Raw genomic sequence first — 15,631 nt, 5'->3', positions numbered from 1 at the left:
CGTTTTATTCATTCAGCCACGATATTAACTCTGCCGCACTCTGATAAAACATGTGTTTAAAATTTTGGCCAGAAAACTCGTCCTTCAAATATTGACCGATTAAAATGACCCTCGCCTTGCTGAAAACTCTCAAACCTGAGACTTTGCGAAGTTCCAGGTTTGAAAGTTATTCACAAGATTTTTCTTAACAGAGAGGGTGTAAGAATTATTTAGTCACCTGGTTTTTTAGTAATGTATTTATATATATATATATATATATATATATATATATATATATATATATATATATATATATATATATATATATATATTTTTTTTATTTTTTTTTTTTGTTTTGTTCGCTGAAGAAGGCTTTTGAGCCCGAAACGTTCTGTGTTTGATATTTTATTCTTTTTTTTTTTTAAGCTGTTAAATTCATATTTGTTTATTCCGTTTCACATATTATATATCACACTGTATTATTTATTCCTATCATATGCCTTTATGTTCTTGATCTGTGATAAGGCTTTCTTTGGTTTTGCCTGAGCCCTGTCTGGAGTTGTTTGCTGAGAGGGAGACAGATTAACAATTCTTTGTGTGTGTGAGCTGATTTTTAAAAAAATAATTTTTTGTTGATCTTGCAAGTTATCTCTCATAAATTTCGTGTTTTTGTCAATGATGAGCCTGAGTCAAAATCAGAAAAACACTTCTTCACTTTTTTTTTTTTTTGTTCTTTTCTATGCAAGATTTTTCAATGAAGGCATCGTAGAAAATGCTTTTCAGATTATAAATTGTCAACGCTTTGAATTGTTTTTAATTTTAATCGATTTTAGAATGTTAAAAATGTTATTTTATTTTGTTATGTTGTCTTCATTTGAATTGATTAATTGTATTTCTCCTGGCTGGGGTTCCTGGCCTCCCATGTTGGGCAGGGTGGCGCTAACTGTGTCTTCCATCCCTCTATAGCTGTTTTCCAATTTGCCTTTTGTCTTTGTATTGGAATGAGATTACTTGGTTTTGTCCTGGCCCTGGACAGAGTCCTTGGCTGGAAGGGAAACAGTCAAATTTATAGTTATTGTTTTGGGAGATGACATTTTTTTCTTTGTAAATCATCTCTCTTTTATATATTATTATATTTGATGTATAATGTAAGCATTTGAGTGTCTTCCTCTTTGTTGGATCCTGTGCTCGTGTCTGGATGAACTTTTAGGTGATCTCAAACTAAGTACATTGATAGTGTGCCCTTGGAATCTACATCTGTTCCCCTTTGTCTTACTTTTTCTTGGGTGCTTTAATCATTATTCTAGAACCTTTTACTTCCTATTTCCTTCCGTTTTACTGGTGCTGATATGACCTAAATGTGTCACAAGCGCTGTAAAAGTCTGAAAAACAAAAAACAAAACAAACAATTGTATTTCTCTACCTCTATGAAATATCGAAACCGGTCTTTAGCCAAGAACAACAAAAACCAATAAAATAAAAAATACAAAACTTAAGAACCTGATACACGGCTGAAAGATTTCCGTTTATCTGTGTTTTTTGTTTTTCTTTTTGTTGTTGGCTGAAGAAGGGTTTTGAGTCTGAAATGTTCCATGGTTGCTATTTTGTTATTTTTTTTTAAGCTGTTTGTTTATTGAATTAGTCCATCACTTGGATGCTTCTGGTTTTTTTTTCATTAAAAATTTTTTTCAAGCATAGAAATTACCAGAGGAGGCCGGTTAAAAATCTTTGTTGATTGATACAAAACTAGCACAAGGGGACATTTAAAAATAAAATTATTGTTAACAGAACTATAAACTTTTGGAACAGTGCCAAGTATGAAACAAGTAGAAAACGGTAAGGGCTGCCTGAAGCCGGTGATCGTAAAATACTAACGAAAGAGTGAAAATGGAAAGGCTTCTTATGGGAACAAAACAGACAATGGCCGTTCATTGTCTGTTTTGTTCCCATAAGAAGCCTTTCCATTTTCACTCTCAAGTATGAAACAAACAATGCTTCTTTTGTAGACAGATTCAAAATAATGCTTGATATGGGAATAATTCTGGGTGGGGTTCCTGACCTCCCATAGTGGACAGGGAGGCACTTACTGTGTCTTCTATCCCCCTATCTGTTTTCCAACATGCTTTCTGTCTTTGTCTTGGAATGAGATTACTTGGTTTTGTCCTGGTTCTGGCCGGATACCCCATCTGGGAGGGAAACAGTCAAATGTATAGTTAGAGTTTTGGGAGATGATATTTTTTTCCCTTGTAAATCATCTTTCTGTTATGCACTGTATTATGTTTTGTTTACATATTATATATGATTTATAAAACATTTGAGTGTGTTCCTCTTAGTGGGGACCTGTGCTTGACGTCAAGATGAGACTTTTTCATTTAGGTGATCTCAAACTAAGTACTTTGATAGTGTGCTCTTGGAATCTACATCTGTTCCCTATTTGAACCAATTCCCCTTTGTCTTCCTTTTCTTGAGTGTTTTAGATCTAATTGTAATTCTAGAACTTTTAACTATCCCATTTTCTTCCTTTTTTACTGGCGCTGATACAACCTTAACGTGTCGTAATCGCTATAAAACCCTTAAAAAACAGATAAACAAGGAAATAACGAATTGCTGATATAATAATGATTACATTTAAATGTTCAGGGTATTCAAAGGTTGGTTGGCCTAATAACCCTTTACACGTAATGATATGATATGATATGGAGAGTACATGAAGAAACGCCTCACAACACGGTCCACTTTTTGACTATTTCTGTGATTACCCCCCCCCCCCCCCCCCCTTTCCCACCTTGAGTTATGTCAGTGGCTTGACCTTTCTGTCTATAAATAGAACAGCAGAAAAACTACAATCAGAGCTCTATAATGGCCGTAGTTGTGTTTTGTTTATTTTTAACTGTTCTATCGAAAAGTTGACATCTGTAGTGTTTCCCCCCCAGTACTCTTCAGGTGATAAATTAAAATCTCTTATTTCTGGCCATTTTTCCCTTAAAATAATCTTTTTTCTAAAAAATATTAACTCACTCAATCCTAGAGATTTTTGGTACGTTTCAAAATGGGAAAAAATGTATTTAAAATGAGCATGTACATACATATATTCAACTATCATTAACATGTAAAAACTAAAAACATTAGTTTTGATGCTACGCCTATGATTTGTCTCATAAAACTGTAATAAATAGGCATGGGGTACAAATAACCCGGGCAAACTACGGATGTAGTCGGTGTTTGGGTTGAGTGAGTTAATTTTGCTCATCCTGACTGATTACCATTTTGTTTAAATAGGTCACAAATGTTGTATTTCTCCTTTCCCGATGACCCTATCTGTTTGCCACTTGTTGCCGTGCGGGTGCTGCAGACAGGAAGAGGAGAGTTGCGTATTTTTTTGGTTTCATTTTAAGTTATTCTTGATGTTTTTAAATGATTTGAAATTGTCCTCTTCGTTAGTGGTATGAAGATGGGCTAAGCAGTTGTGAAATACTTATCAATTTATCATTATTATTTTTATTATTATTATTATTATTATTATTATTATTATTATTATTATTATTATTATTATTATTATTATTATATTATTTTATTATTATTATCATTTGATTTTATTTATCCAATTTTTTTCTAACGTGTACTAATTAGACCGATGATATTCACTGTTAGAGTTTCACTCTTGTTGTTTTACATACAGTGAAATCAGCACAACGCCAACACCTCTTACTTGTCCCAAGTTTTCTGTCCTGTATCTACGTGTACTCCCTTGATAATGGATTCTACTGTATTTGCAGAAGTTGACGATGCATTATAGATTTTGTAAATTCAATATTTGTTCTTTTAATATTCTGGTTACAATTATAATATTATGTTATATGTGCAATGCATGTGAGTTTAATTTAAAACGTTGGTTTCCTTTACATTTAACAACAGTTTGGTCTTGCCTTTTTATCAGCTTTTTTCAGTTTTTGTCATACATTTTCTGTCACTGTATTTATTCTATTCACATTCTAAAAAACCTGATTTTTATTTTTTTTAATTATTTATTTTTGATTTTATTATTTAAAAAAAAATACTATTATTATTAACTCACGAGTTAGTTGTGGCTTGTGTAAAAGTTGGTTTATTGGTTTTTCTACAGAAGTGAAATGATTTTAATTGAGCAGCATTTTCAATGTTAAATTTTGTCTGAACCTCCACCTTCCCCCTACCTCCCATAGTGGGCAGAGAGGTACTTGATTTGTCTTCTATCCCCCTATACTATATCTGCTTTCCTGGGTGGGGTTCCAACCTCGCGTAGGTACTTGCTGTGTCTTCTATCCTCCTGTATCTTGTTTTCCAACTTGAATTCTGTCTATGTCTTGGAATGAGATTGCTTAGTATTGTCCTGACCCTGGCTGGAGTCCTTGGCTGGGAGGGAAACAGTTGAATGTATAGTTACAGTTTTGGGAGATGATTTTATTTTTCCTTGTAAATTGTAAATCATCTCTCTGATACCGGTATGTACTGTTTTTTTTTTTTAATTTTTAATATTTGATTTGAAAACATTTGAGTGTATTCATCTTAGTGGGATCTTGTGATGGTGTCTGGATGAGACTTTTAGATAATCTCAAACTAAGTACACTGATCGTGTGGTCTTGGAATCTACATTTGTTCCCTATTTGAACCAATTCCCCTTTGTCTTACTTTTTCCTCAAGTCCTTTTAATTCACTGGGTGGGGTTCCTTACCTCCCATAGTGGGCAGGGAAGTACTGACTTCTACCTACCTATATCTGTTTTCCAACATACTTTCTATCTTTGTATTGGAATGAGATTACTTGGTTTTGTCAAGGCCCTGGCTGGGAGGGAAACAGTTAAATGTATAGTTAGTTTTGGGATATGATATTTTTTCCTTGTAAATCATCTCTCTGTTATGCAGTGTATTATGTTTCTTTATATTATGTATGATTTGTAAAACATTTGAGAGAATTCCTCTTAGTTGGGACCTGTGCTTGTGTCTGGATGAGACTTTAAGGTAATCTCAAACTAAGTACTTTGATAGAGTGCTCTTGGAATCTACATCTGTTTCCTATTTGAACCAATTCCCCTTTGTCTGCCTTATTCTTGGATGCTTTAATTGTAATTCTAGAACTTTTTACTATCCCATTTTCTTCCTTTTTACTGGCGCTGATATGACCTTAATGTGTTGCAAGCGCCGTAAAACCCTTAAAAACAAACACATGCAGACCTGCAAATCAGTAATACCCTTTGAATTGAACGTATATATTTTTCCATTACAACAATGGGCCAGTAGTAATTTGGGTAGTCAGACCTGAAAATATGTACCACATACGTCAACCTGACCTAATTAATGATGTGTGATAAACAACAACAACAAAAAGGACACCCATACTTGCATTTCATATCATGTAATCTTCCACCGAGTGGTTGACCCCTTCCCCCCCCCCCCCCCCCCCCCCCCCCCCCCCACTTCTCTTTGAACTACTAATCAGAACTATTTATTTGAATATTTTGAAATCCACTGACTTTGTAAATGAAAAAATAATAATAATAAAACAATCAAATACTAAAACAACGGAAATAAAAAAAAAAAAAAAAGAGAAGAACATTTTTCTCTACAAACATACATACCCCCACCCCCTCCCCACAAACAAACCAACTCTCTCCCCCCCACCCCCCTCACCCCCTTTCCCAACTATATATTGGGCAAAAGAGTCCGGAGCTTGACTACCTATACCTCTCTATAATAAGATTATGATGATACACAATACCGACCTTATCCTCATGCAAATATTATTAAATGTTTTTATTCTTTGATGCCATATCCCAGAGAATGTTATTATGCACTGTGTAGTGTGTACCCATGATGGAACGTGTTACACACTACTAATACTAATACTACTTTGTTTACGGCCTGCTTTCCAAATCATGAAAATAAAGAGTGGTTATTTTTGTTCTCTTTAATTTATCGGGTTTTGTCGCCATGATTTCTGGATGGGGTTCCTGACCTCCCATAGTGGGCAGGGAGGTACTTACTGTGTCTTCCTGGATGGGGTTCCTGACCTCCCATAGTGGGCAGGGAGGTACTTACTGTGTCTTCCTGGATGGGGTTCCTGACCTCCCATAGTGGGCAGGGAGGTACTTACTGTGTCTTCCTGGATGGGGTTCCTGACCTCCCATAGTGGGCAGGGAGGTACTTACTGTGTCTTCCTGGATGGGGTTCCTGACCTCCCATAGTGGACAGGGAGGTACTTACTGTGTCTTCCTGGATGAGGTTTCTGACCTCCCATAGTGGGCAGGAAGGTAGGTACTTACTGTGTGTCTTCCTGACCTCCCATACTGGGCAGGGAGGTACTTAATGTGTATTCCTGGATGGGGTTCCTGACCTCCCATAGTGGGCAGGGAGGTACTTACTGTGTCTTCCTGGATGAGGTTCCTGACCTCCCATAATGGGCAGGAAGGTAGGTACTTACTGTGTGTTCCTGGATGGGTTTCCTGACCTCCCATAGTGTTTTGAAACCGAAACCTCACCCACTTCTCTTGCTCATGACAATAACGCCCCCTTTTTCTTGGAAGTCGAATTCATTGTTTCAAATGATAACGAGGCTTATCTATCGTTTACCAGATATTTTTACTTTGTGAAGCCAAAACAAAACATATTTGAGCACCAACACATATCATCATAATGGCTGCTACTCTGTCCTCAAACCTCAAATTCAAAGACAACATCATTATTAATTCTATGGGTGGGGTTCCTGGCCTTCTATAGTGGGCAGGGAGGTATTTACTGTGTCTTCTATCCCCCTATATCTGGGTGTGGTTCCTGACCTCCCATAGTGGGCAGGGAGGTATTTACTGTGTCTTCTATCCCCCTATATCTGGGTGTGGTTCCTGACCTCCCATAGTGGGCAGGGAGGTACTGTGTCTTCTATCCCCCTATATCTGGGTGGGGTTCCTGACCTCCCATAGTGGGCAGGGAGGTACTTATTTTGTCTTCTATCCCCCTATATCTGGGTGGGGTTCCTGACCTCCCATAGTGGGCAGGGAGGTACTTATTTTGTCTTCTATCCCCCTATATCTGTTTTCCAACATGCTTTCTCTCTTTGTCTTTGAATGAGATTACTTGGTTTTGTCCTGGCCCTGGCTGGATACCCTAGCTGGGAGGGAAACAGTGAAATGTATAGTTAGTTTTGGGAGATGATATTTTTTTGCCTTGTAAATCATCTCTCTGTTAATATATTCTATCATTTTTGTTTACATATTATGTATGATTTGTAAAAATTTGAGTGTATTCCTGTCAGTGGGGACCTGTGCTTGTGTCTGGGTGAGACATTTAGGTGATCTCAAACTAAATACTTTGATAGTGTACTCTTGGAATCTACACCTGTTTCCTGTTTGAACTAATTCCCTTTTGTCTTACCTTTTCTTGGATGTTTTAATTGTAATTCTAGAACTTTTTACTATCCCATTTTCTTCCTTTTTACTGGCGCTGATATAACCTAAATGTGTTGCAAGCGCCGTAAAACCCTTAAAAACAAAAACAAACAAAACTGACTGTTTCCTACTAGAGCACTTCCTACTCCTTTGTTAACCCGGAAGGAGTGTCACCCATTCGTGGAATTAATTGCTTTCATAAAAACGGATGTTGCAAGCGCCGTAAAACCCGAAAACAAAACAAAACATTACTCATTCTATTCGGAGTAAACCCTACGTTCTAATGTATTTTAGAAGACCTTCAGCTCAGAGCCATTCGGCCCATGGAGCCGGAGTTAATCCCTGTTTCTATAGCGTGAAACGGACAGACAATAGCAATTTCTTGCTATCCTTTTGATAGGACGCTAATCTATCGCAGAGTACTTTCCGCAAAAAAAATAATGTTAAAAATTAACAGACTCAACTACCCAATGGCTGCTGGGTGGACAGCAGTGGTACCTCGTCCCACGCTTCCCGACGACATCGATTTCTTTGACCATCTTTCCATCGACGATGAGTTTGGCAGGGTGTAAGATGGAGGCCCGCTTTCCCTTTGAATCAATAATAACTAGAAATGAAGTGAGTAGGAAAGTGTTAGAAGACAACAGAGAATAAAAACTTCTTGGCGGCGATGGGCGCTCGAACCCGCGATTTCGCCTGTCGTACCAGTAAGGTCATGGGTTGGGTTCGAGCCCCCATCGCCGCCGCGAAGTTTTTATTCTCTGTCTGTTGTCTTCTGGCACTTTCCTACTCACTTCATTTCTTGGTGGGATTCCTGACCTCCCATAGTGGGCAGGGGTGGGGGGGGGGGGGGGTACTTACTGTGTCTTCTATCCCCCTATATCTGTTTTCTAACTCGCTTTCTGTCTTTGTCTTGGAATGAGATTACTTGGTTTTGTCCTGGCCCTGGCCGGAGTCCTAGCTGGGAGGGAAATAGTCAAATGCATAGTTGTTGTTTTAGGAGATGATATTTTTTTCCTTGTTAATCATCTCTCTGTTATGTATTATTTTATTTGTTATTTTGAATGTATAATGTAAGCATTTGAGTGTATTCCTCTTTGTTGGATTTTGTGCTTGTGTCCGGATGAGACTTATAGGTGATCTCAAACTAAGTACATTGATGGTATGCTCTTGGAATCTATATCTGATCCCTATTTGTTCCCAGTTCCCCTATGTCTTACTTTTTCTTGGATGCTTTAATTGTAATTTTAGAACTTTTTACCATCCCATTTTCTTCCTTTTTACTGGCGCTGATATAACCTAAATGTGTTTCAAGTGCCGTAAAACCCTTAAACTCAATCATTACTCGCTCCATTTCTTGGTAGTCCTTGTGTTATTTATTGAGGCTCAACATGTCTTCGCGTTCCTCTTTCACACACTGTACACATAGATATAGACTAAAATATAATTCCCTTTATTCATCCCAGAGGAGGATGGGGGGGGGGGGGAAAGCTCAGTTGGAAGAGCACTTCTTCTTCTTCTTCTTCTTCTTCTTCTTCTTTATTTTATTATTATTATTATTATTATTATTATTATTATTATTATTATTATTATTTTAGATTCTCTACCACGCGAGGACTAGATTTGAAACTGAAACCTCACCCACTTCTGTTGCTCATGACAATAACGCCCCCTATTTCTTGGAAGTCGAAGTCATTACAGAGTTATAGTTATACGCTGATGCAGGCCGAACGAACGACTTACCGATCACGTGTTCAATTTTTTCTCGCGTCCTCTCGTCTAATCTCGTCACTCCGGAATAGAAAGAGGAGGTGGAGCTTATATGATATAACGCAATGAAAGTTCAGTCCGATGACGGGTGGGGGATATCACCTCTCCAAAACTTACCTTATTATATGAGATCTTGAGATTCTTATCCAATCATCGATTGCTCGTTTGACAGTTCGCTTGTGAACAGTTAGGAGACCATCTCTTGATTTATGGGCAGGCGGCTTTGCGTAAAGGCGGTGAGTGTTGTATACATCAAAGAGTACCGCTGACCGATGGGTAAATAGTGGTTGTGTAACCCAAAAGCCCTGCCGACTCGACTGCAAGCTCTTGTATGTAATAGCTGCGTCACCATCTCAACGCTCAGGAATTAATTAGTGAGGCAGGACTCAAAAACAAACAACGCTTTTGAATCACACGAGATACATCAGTGTGCTCGTCGCATTGAGAATTGAAAAATGAGATATAAATCAAGAAAATCGACCGGGAAATAAAGAAACTATCATTAAATAAAAAAAAAAATTGAGCAATATTTTTTTCAAAATCAATCTACTAGAAAAAATTTTTATTTCTAAACCTAAGCCTATATTATTAATGTTATTATATACATCCCATGCTGATTGTCACTACCCCCCCCCCCCCCATCCCCAACCATTTCCACCATCCAAGTACCAGGGGCCTTTTCTCTTTGATTTCGTATCATGGTCTACCCGAAGCCCAACACCTCGATCGTTTGTGGGTCAACCCCCCCCCCCTTCCCCCCTCCCCCCACCTTCCCCCGTAATCAAATTATAATTTTCTCTCTGTATAGAGCGCCACATGCACAATTATATACTATTGAATGACACTGACCTTCCCCCTCCCCTAACACAAGCCAACAGCAACCCAAGCTATCCTCTATCACGTGACCTTAGATCCGCTGCTGCATACCGCTTGAGAGTCTTCACTATCCAGATCTCGTTCATGGTCACGTGAGAAGGCTATATCCGTTCGGGATCGGCGTTCGGCGTCTCGTTCGGCCCGATTTCGTTAAAAGCCTATTGTTTCAAATGAAACGAGGCTTATCTATCGTTTACCAGATAATTTTACTTTGTGAAGCCAAAACAAAAACTATTTGAGCACCAACACATATCATCATAATGGCTGCTACTCTGTCGTCAAGCCTCAAAGTCAAAGACAACATCATTATTAATTCTCTGGGTGGGGTTCCTGACCTCCCATAAGGGAATGAGATTAGCGGAAGAGTAGCGTCCCTTGATTGGACATCACCCATAGTCTGTGACGTCACCGGCGGAAAAGTTATTAGAGAGAGAACGTCATGTTGGTTGTGCGCATGCGTCTCTCGTCCTCGCTTCGGGTCAAAGCGGCTTGAGCGAAGAATACGGCTTGAGACACTTCAAAACCAAATTGACGTTCTTTCTGTAACGTGACGTCCAATCAAGGGATGCTACTCTTCCGCTAATCTCATTCCCTATATCTGGGTGGGGTTCCTAACCTTCTATAGTGGGCAGGGAGGTACTTATTGTGTCGTCTATCCCCCTATATCTGTTTTCCAACATGCTTTCTCTCTTTGTCTTTGAATGAGATTACTTGGTTTTGTCCTGGCCCTAGCTGGATACCCTAGCTGGGAGGGAAACAGTCAAATGTATAGTTAGTTTTGGGAGATGATATTTTTTCGCCTTGTAAATCCTCTCTCTGTTAATATATTGTATCATTTTTGTTTACATATTATGTATGATTTGTAAACATTTGAGTGTATTCCTCTCAGTGTGGACCTGTGCTTGTGTCTGGGTGAGACTTTTAGGTGATCTCAAACTAAATACTTTGATAGTGTACTCTTGGAATCTACATACGTTTCCTATTTGAACTAATTCCGCTTTTCTTGGATGTTTTAATTGTAATTGTAGAACTTTTTACTATCCCATTTTCGTCCTTTTTAAACTGGCGCTGATATGACCTCAGTGTGTTGCAAGCGCCGTAAAACCCTTAAAAACAAAAACAAACTGTAGTATGATGGTTTCATACTTCTTGTATTTTTTTAAATAGCACTTTCTGTTATGGTCTCCTTCTATTCGTCTTGCGGTATGCTGCGCGCCGTCGCACTTAAGTGGGGAGAAAGGATAAAACCAGTGGCGCACCTCGCTTCAACGTCATTCGCCTCCCGACTCACGTCGGGGGCAATCCTAATTGAAATAAAACTATTAGATAGTAAGATTTAATAGTGTGTTATTTCTGTTTCTTTATTTGACAGGTATGTTGAACTTTTATTATTAACATTGTCATAAGCATTATTATTATTATTATTATTATTATTATTATTATTATTATTATTATTATTATTATTATTATTATTATTATTATTATTATTATTATTATTATTATTATTATTATTGTTGTTGCTGTTGCATTTATTGTTTTAATTATTGACATCGTGATTTCTTATTTTATTCATATCATTTCCGTGGATTGTTAATGCCTTTGTGTAATGACAGTAAATCGAATACGTGCCAGTATAACTTGTATCTGTCATGAGGAAAATACTTAGTCTAATTAATTGATTACATGAGTGCTAGCAATAATCTGTTTATCACGATTACAAACTTACCACGATCTTTATTACTGGTGATTTGTAAATAATACCGGCCTACTCTAATGTTGTTGGTATAGTTATCCTGTCACTGTCACATCCCTTCCATCTATCCATCTATATCTCTCTGTATCTATCTATCTATCTATCTATCTATCTATCTATCTATCTATCTATCTATCTATCTATCTATCTATCTATCTATCTATCTATCTATCTATCCATCCATCCATCTACCGACCGACCTACGGACCTATCTATCTGTATACTTACTAATCTGTCTGCCTATGCACATATGTACCCATCTTTATATATTTACCTTTTCAATTACTTAGTATGAGATTACAGTTGGCTACATATCAATCTACCTAATAATCTATTCAACTATCTATATGCCTGTCACCTGATACACATATAGGCATAAGTACCTATTGTCTGACTAGCTGTATGCTCAGTTATCGGTCTGTCTGTCAAGCTTTCTTGGTCATTAATCGTTATAGCTGTATAATGTCCTGATGATGCCCTGCATCATAGAATTATACCAAACTTCTGAGATTGTTGGTAGTGATTTATATCTTATGCTTTTATGCTTAATGATGTTGGCATATTCGATGCCATTATCTCACTTGGTAAATATTCATGTTTTATTGATACATTCGATTATCATTATATTACTAATTTTGGCCACATCGCCACTCGACTCACGTTGAGGGCTGAGTGCCAATCTTCATTTTCTATTCCATTATATAACATGCATTGGCCGTATCGCCACTCGACTTACGTTGAGGGCTGAGTGCCAATCTTCATTTTCTATTCCATTATATAACATGCATTGGCCGTATCGCCACTCGACTTACGTTGAGGGCTGAGTGCCAATCTTCATTTTCTATTCCATTATATAACATGCATTGGCCGTATCGCCACTCGACTTACGTTGAGGGCTGAGTGCCAATCTTCATTTTCTATTCCATTATATAACATGCATTGGCCGTATCGCCACTCGACTTACGTTGAGGGCTGAGTGCCAATCTTCATTTTCTATTCCATTATATAACATGCATTGGCCGTATCGCCACTCGACTTACGTTGAGGGCTGAGTGCCAATCTTCATTTTCTATTCCATTATATAACATGCATTGGCCGTATCGCCACTCGACTCACGTTGAGGGCTGAGTGCCAATCTTCATTTTCTATTCCATTATATAACATGCATTGGCCGTATCGCCACTCGACTTACGTTGAGGGCTGAGTGCCAATCTTCATTTTCTATTCCATTATATAACATGCATTGGCCGTATCGCCACTCGACTTACGTTGAGGGCTGAGTGCCAATCTTCATTTTCTATTCCATTATATAACATGCATTGGCCGTATCGCCACTCGACTTACGTTGAGGGCTGAGTGCCAATCTTCATTTTCTATTCCATTATATGACATGCATTGGCCGTATCGCCACTCGACTCACGTTGAGGGCTGAGTGCCAATCTTCATTTTCTATTCCATTATATAACATGCATTGGCCGTATCGCCACTCGACTTACGTTGAGGGCTGAGTGCCAATCTTCATTTTCTATTCCATTATATAACATGCATTGGCCGTATCGCCACTCGACTTACGTTGAGGGCTGAGTGCCAATCTTCATTTTCTATTCCATTATATAACATGCATTGGCCGTATCGCCACTCGACTTACGTTGAGGGCTGAGTGCCAATCTTCATTTTCTATTCCATTATATAACATGCATTGGCCGTATCGCCACTCGACTTACGTTGAGGGCTGAGTGCCAATCTTCATTTTCTATTCCATTATATAACATGCATTGGCCGTATCGCCACTCGACTTACGTTGAGGGCTGAGTGCCAATCTTCATTTTCTATTCCATTATATAACATGCATTGGCCGTATCGCCACTCGACTTACGTTGAGGGCTGAGTGCCAATCTTCATTTTCTATTCCATTATATAACATGCATTGGCCGTATCGCCACTCGACTTACGTTGAGGGCTGAGTGCCAATCTTCATTTTCTATTCCATTATATAACATGCATTGGCCGTATCGCCACTCGACTTACGTTGAGGGCTGAGTGCCAATCTTCATTTTCTATTCCATTATATAACATGCATTGGCCGTATCGCCACTCGACTTACGTTGAGGGCTGAGTGCCAATCTTCATTTTCTATTCCATTATATAACATGCATTGGCCGTATCGCCACTCGACTTACGTTGAGGGCTGAGTGCCAATCTTCATTTTCTATTCCATTATATAACATGCATTGGCCGTATCGCCACTCGACTTACGTTGAGGGCTGAGTGCCAATCTTCATTTTCTATTCCATTATATAACATGCATTGGCCGTATCGCCACTCGACTTACGTTGAGGGCTGAGTGCCAATCTTCATTTTCTATTCCATTATATAACATGCATTGGCCGTATCGCCACTCGACTTACGTTGAGGGCTGAGTGCCAATCTTCATTTTCTATTCCATTATATAACATGCATTGGCCGTATCGCCACTCGACTTACGTTGAGGGCTGAGTGCCAATCTTCATTTTCTATTCCATTATATAACATGCATTGGCCGTATCGCCACTCGACTTACGTTGAGGGCTGAGTGCCAATCTTCATTTTCTATTCCATTATATAACATGCATTGGTCATTCGCCTCCCGACTCACGTCGGGGGCAATCCTAATTGAAATAAAACTATTAGATAGTAAGATTTAATAGTGTGTTATTTCTGTTTCTTTATTTGACAGTGTCGCCCCTTCCTTAGAACCAATCACGACCCTGAGCATTGCGCGAGAGAAAAACTCAGCATATCTCTTGCGCAAAATAAGATCTTGTTTTGTTCTATCACTCCCTCTTCATTCGTCCCAAACCTCAAGAAGCCTGCCACGCTGCCTGCCAAAATAGCGGCACTGGGAACTACACACATCTCATTCTCAACAACAAAAACTACACCTTATTATCAAGAAATATCTCGCCACCAAACCTCTCAGAACAACTCCATACATCCTCCCTATCAAATCTCTCTCATTTACTCCATCGACTATATTACACCTTCCTCATTAAAAACTACACGTAACTTGAAGAAAACTACAAAGAGGCTTCATTATTGTATGTACCCCCTGCAACCCAAATAACAAGATACCACAATAACAAGATTATTACAAAACAAAACTGACTGTTTCCTACTAGAGCACTTCCTACTCCTTTGTTAACCCGGAAGGAGTGTCACCCATTCGTGGAATTAATTGCTTTCATAAAAACGGATGTTGCAAGCGCCGTAAAACCCGAAAACAAAACAAAACATTACTCATTCTATTCGGAATAAACCCTACGTTCTAATGTATTTTAGTAGACCTTCCGATCAGAGCCATTCGGCCCATGGAGCCGGAGTTAATCCCAGTTTCTATAGCGTGAAACTGACAGACAATAGCAATTTCTTGCTATCCTGTGGATAGGACGCTAATCTATCGCAGAGTACTTTCCGCAAAAAAAAAAAAAAAATTAAAAAATTAACAGACTCCAACTATCCAATAACTGCTGGATGGACAGCAGTGGGAATCAGACCCCCCCCCCCCCCCCCCCCCCCCCAAAAAAAAAAAAACAAAAACAAAAAACAAAAAAAACAAAAAAAAAAAAAAAAAACAAAAAAACAAAACAAACAACAACAACAAAAAAACCCAACGCCCCCCCCCCCCCCCAAAAAAAAAAAAAAAACCAAAAATATATCGACTGTCCACAGGATCGATCTTTGTCCCTTTGCGTGTGAAGCGAGTGCTCTACCAACTGAGCTATCGAGGACTCCCATAACTTTATTTGGAAACTAATCAAACAAACAATCTGGCAATCTCAATCAAGCTGTGTAACGAG

The sequence above is a fragment of the Berghia stephanieae genome, chromosome 11 (genome assembly GCF_034508935.2).
Source record: "Berghia stephanieae isolate SIO BIC M18660-M18661 chromosome 11, UCSD_Bste_1.3, whole genome shotgun sequence".
NCBI classification, from domain to species: domain Eukaryota; kingdom Metazoa; phylum Mollusca; class Gastropoda; order Nudibranchia; family Aeolidiidae; genus Berghia; species Berghia stephanieae.
Note: the sequence above shows the minus strand (reverse complement) of the source record.